We start from the raw sequence: 5,000 nt of genomic DNA on the forward strand, positions 1-5,000 counted from the left end.
ATACTTGTACCATGCACGGTACACGGTACCAAAATATACCCCTGAAAGTGTGCAATTTGGTGCTATTCTAGGAAATTTGTTTGGGGAAGCCTAGCTACGCGTGTCGCACGTTGCATGGTCGTCGATCAGAGGCATGCAAAAGCACCTATCTAGGGGAATTACTTTACGTTCTAGTAGCAAGATCGATTTTCCGGTCTAGCACGGCAGTACGCCTGCATGCATACACTCCATGTACCAAAAATGTATCAACCTAGGCGTTGCTCAGTAGCTTTTGGCGGCACATGTAAAAAGTACTCGAGTTCAGATTCTTGGAACTTTGCGTATTGTTCAAAACTTATAACGAAAACTAAATTATAAATGGGTAAAAGGCTAGGCGTTTCTCAGTAGCTTTTGGCGCCACGTGGCAAAAGTATTCGAGTTCAGATTTCTGGGACTTAGCGTATTTTTCAAACCTGATAATGAAAATTGAAGTACAAATGGGGCATAAGCTAGGCGTTGCCCAGTAACTTTTTTCGCCACATGGAGGAAGTAGTCGAGCTCCAATTTCTGGGACGTAGCGTATTTTTCAATCATAATAAACCAAATCAAACATAAAAATCATGAAACTTACACCACGTCCCTAGGTTGTGCACAAAACGTAACGATAAAGTGCCGGCGAGGTTAGAGGTGCACCAAAATTGTGTACCGATTAGGAAAAGTACTCTATGTTGCTATGACTTGGGTAAAAAGTGTTGATTAACTGCTGGTTACGATAGACAGTTGCTTATCGTACACATCGCAAACGAACACCCCTTAGTGAGCAGTAGCAGAAGTCGATGGAACAAAGCGAATGCATTACAAACTGATCAAGTAAAATAAGGAACGCTACGTACTAGGACTTCTTTCCAAGAATGGTGTCCGCGACGGGAGGGCAAGCGTCCTTCCCAGGTTTCCCTAGTAAACCTTGTATGGTAAACATACCCAAGCGTGTCCGTAAGCACGCAACGATAGTCACGAACGAGCACATACCTAGGGAAAGTACTCTACGTACTAGGACTTCTGTCCAAGAATGGTGTCCGCGACGGTCGGGCACTGTGACGCAATTACCAAATCCTAGAATCGTACAAGCAGTGTGTACAAACATAAACATTAACGCGTTCGCTCGGGCTGCGCCGTCCGTGTTGAACACAAATGCGGGTGATTATATGAGTGGATGGACAAAAACATGCGTGGCGAAGACAATTTTCTGCACGATGTGCACATAGCTCATTTCGTCGTCCCGGGCGAATGGAAAAACACAAAAATCTCGAGTATCTTTCTAGGTTTCTGTTATAAAAGGGCAGGCCAAAAGGTGACCGGTTGAGATGAGCATTTTAAGCATGCAAGCACTTAATTGCAACTTTTCCTACAAAAACTAGGTACGTACACGTAGATTGTATCAACATGGACATCCATGATTGCGTACGCCCGGGCTGCGCCCTCCGTGTTGTACTTTCCCTGATTGGTACACCAATTTTGGTGCAAGTGTACCAACATCGACATCTATGAACGCGTACGCTCGAGCTGCACCCTCCGTCTTGTACTTTCCCTGATCGGTACACAGTTTTGGTGCACGGCTATCCCGAAAGGCAACTTGTACCAACATCGACATCCATGAACGCGTACGTAGCGTACTTTCCCTGATCGGTACACAATGTTGGTGCACGGCATAGGAAATGGGCTTAAAATGGTCAAACTCAATCCATTTCCACTAAAGATAGTCAATAACAGCTGTGCCGATGAAGTAGGGCACGATGCAAGTCAATGTTATTTAATGAATTACATGTTCACCATACATTTCAGTACAAAATTGCTCGGTCAGACCTACAAAGTGCTATATCTCGAATACTAAACGTCGCAGATGGGTGTCGTAGAACAATTTTAAGTTCGTCTAACGATTCTACATCCGATTCTGGATAGTGGTTTTTCGACCACTTTTCCAACATTTTGTGACACCCCGAACCTAGGGCAGCTCCCTAGCTTTTTTCAAAAATGTGCACCGAACGGGCCAGAGAGCTCGAGAGTCGAAAATTTTTTTTTTGCTAAAACCCCTCAAAACGTGTCAGGAACGCACCCCAGATGATGAAAAAGTGCAACCAGAATGTCAATCGACAACATGCCCCGGGGGTACAAATTTGCTCTACGCGTCCCTAGGTAGGGTACTTTTTCATACAAACATCAAAGTGTACGGTGCACACAGTGCGCGGAACAAAAATTGCTCGGTCAGACCTAGGACGGGCCATATCTCGAATACTAAAACGTCGCAGATGGGTGTCGTAGAACAATTTTAAGTTCGTCTAAACGATTCTACATCCGATTCTGGATAGTGGTTTTTCGACCACTTTTCAACATTTTGTGACACCCCGAACCTAGGGGCAGCTCCCTAGCTTTTTTCAAAAATGTGCACCGAACGGGCCAGAGAGCTCGAGTAGTCGAAAATTTTTTTTTTGCTAAAACCCTCAAAACGTGTCAGGAACGCACCCTAGATGATGAAAAGTGCAACCAGAACGTCAATCGACAACATGCCCGGGGGTACAAATTTGCTCTACGCGTCCCTAGGTAGGGTACTTTTTCATACAAACATCAAAGTGTACGGTGCACAAAGTGCGCGGAACAAAAATTGCTCGGTCAGACCTAGGACGGGCCATATCTCGAATACTAAACGTCGCAGATGGGTGTCGTAGAACAATTTTAAGTTCGTCTAACGATTCTACATCCGATTCCTGGATAGTGGTTTTTCGACCACTTTTCAACATTTTGTGACACCCCGAACCTAGGGGCAGCTCCCTAGCTTTTTTCAAAAATGTGCACCGAACGGGCCAGAGAGCTCGAGTAGTCGAAAAATTTTTTTTTGCTAAAACCCCTAAAAAACGTGTCAGGAACGCACCCTAGATGATGAAAAGTGCAACCAGAATGTCAATCGACAACATTCCCGGGGGTACAAATTTGCTCTACGCGTCCCTAGGTAGGGTACTTTTTCATACAAACATCAAAGTGTACGGTGCACACAGTGCGCGGAACAAAAATTGCTCGGTCAGACCTAGGACGGGCCATATCTCGAATACTAAACGTCGCAGATGGGTGTCGTAGAACAATTTTAAGTTCGTCTAACGATTCTACATCCGATTCTGGATAGTGGTTTTTCGACCACTTTTCAACATTATGTGACACCCCGAACCTAGGGGCAGCTCCCTAGCCTTTTTTCAAAAATGTGCACCGTACGGGCCAGAGAGCTCGAGTAGTCGAAAATTTTTTTTTTTGCTAAAACCCCTCAAAACGTGTCAGGACGCACCCTAGATGATGAAAAGTGCAACCAGAACGTCAATCGACAACATGCCCGGGGGTGTCACAAAATTTGCTCTACGCGTCCCTAGGTAGGGTACTTTTTCATACAAACATCAAAGTGTACGGTGCACACAGTGCGCGGAACAAAAATTGCTCGGTCAGACCTAGGACGGGCCATATCTCGAATACTAAACGTCCGCAGATGGGTGTCGTAGAACAATTTTAAGTTCGTCTAACGATTCTACAATCCGATTCTGGATAGTGGTTTTTCGACCACTTTTCAACATTTTGTGACACCCCGAACCTAGGGGCAGCTCCCTAGCTTTTTTCAAAATGTGCACGGAACGGGCCAGAGAGCTCGAGTAGTCGAAAAATTTTTTTTTGCTAAAACCCCTCAAAACGTGTCAGGACAGCACCCTAGATGATGAAAAGTGAAACCAGAACGTGAAACGACAACTTTGTTGGGGGTACCCTTTTTACTCTACGGGCCACTAGCTTAGGCGCGCCAACAGCGCTTTCCTCTCGGGTTCCCATTTTTTGCCCTCCTGGGATTATGATCATTTACTCATTGCCTACTATAGGGAAGGTACCTTGCTCCGAGGTCAAAAATGAAGATTTCACCAAATCGTAGTTTTAACCTCTATTTAGTCGTAGGAGCATGGTTTGCAGTGTCCGTGGTCATATAAGCCCCCGTTTGGGTCATACGTCCCCTCCCCGATGAAAATCGTCATATGACTATAGGCCGAACTTATGAGCAAAAGTGGTGTCTGGTGGGTTCTGCCGATGATCTTAACCTATGATTTTGAGTTTCCACTCTTTCAAAACGTTTCCTGGAGCAGTACATCACGGGGTCTACGGACCCAAAGACTTCGTTGCGATGGTTTCAAGCATAAAAGTTGTAACAGTTAAGGGTTTTTTAATACGCGTATATTAAATCATTGCTTGAAACTAAGCTTCGTTGTCTTTAAACTCTGCAAGACCAATCGAACTTCTTAGGGGAAACTCGAAGCATTCACGCTAGCTGGTGGTGCAGGGCACATAGCGTGATGAAACACGGGTTTCCCTAACCAATGTGGCATATTTTTTCCCTGAGAGTGAAGCTCAGACCCACGTAGGGAGAGCGAAGTGGAACTTTAATGTTCAATGCAGCAAATGTTCGCCATGCGGATAAACAAGTTGGAATAGTTCAATGTAGTGTAATGCAAACACGAATCGCAAATAACGATACGGGACCCAGAAGCAATTCTGCGGATCCCTCGGGGAGTGGTGAGTTGATATAAATTAGAGGTGAAAGTCCAAGTTGTTCGAGCTCCGGCTCGGCAGCCGATACGAGGTTCCTGTTGAGCTTGTTTGTACATCGCGCAGAGGCGCCGATCGGTTCTAGCAATGATTCCCGCCACCATGTTCCATGCGTGCAGAGATCCGTTAGAGCTCGTTCAATGTGTCCCGCCCGTGATTACGAAAAAGTCCAACAGTTTGACTTAGTTGGGTGTGCGTCAAGTAATCGCGCAGAGATGCCGATCGGTTCTAGCAATGTTTCCGTCACAAGGTGGTATTGGCACCTGTGCAGAGTGGCCGTTAGCAATGTCTCCCGTATCACGGTGGTGTACCATCACTAGTGCAGAGTGACCGCTAGCAATGTCTCCCGTCACAAGGTGGTAGCCCAGAAGTGCAGAGAAGCCGCTGTAGCAAAGTCT

Source organism: Anopheles coluzzii (genome assembly GCF_943734685.1).
Source record: "Anopheles coluzzii chromosome X unlocalized genomic scaffold, AcolN3 X_unloc_39, whole genome shotgun sequence".
In the NCBI taxonomy this organism is placed as follows: Eukaryota; Metazoa; Arthropoda; class Insecta; order Diptera; family Culicidae; genus Anopheles; species Anopheles coluzzii.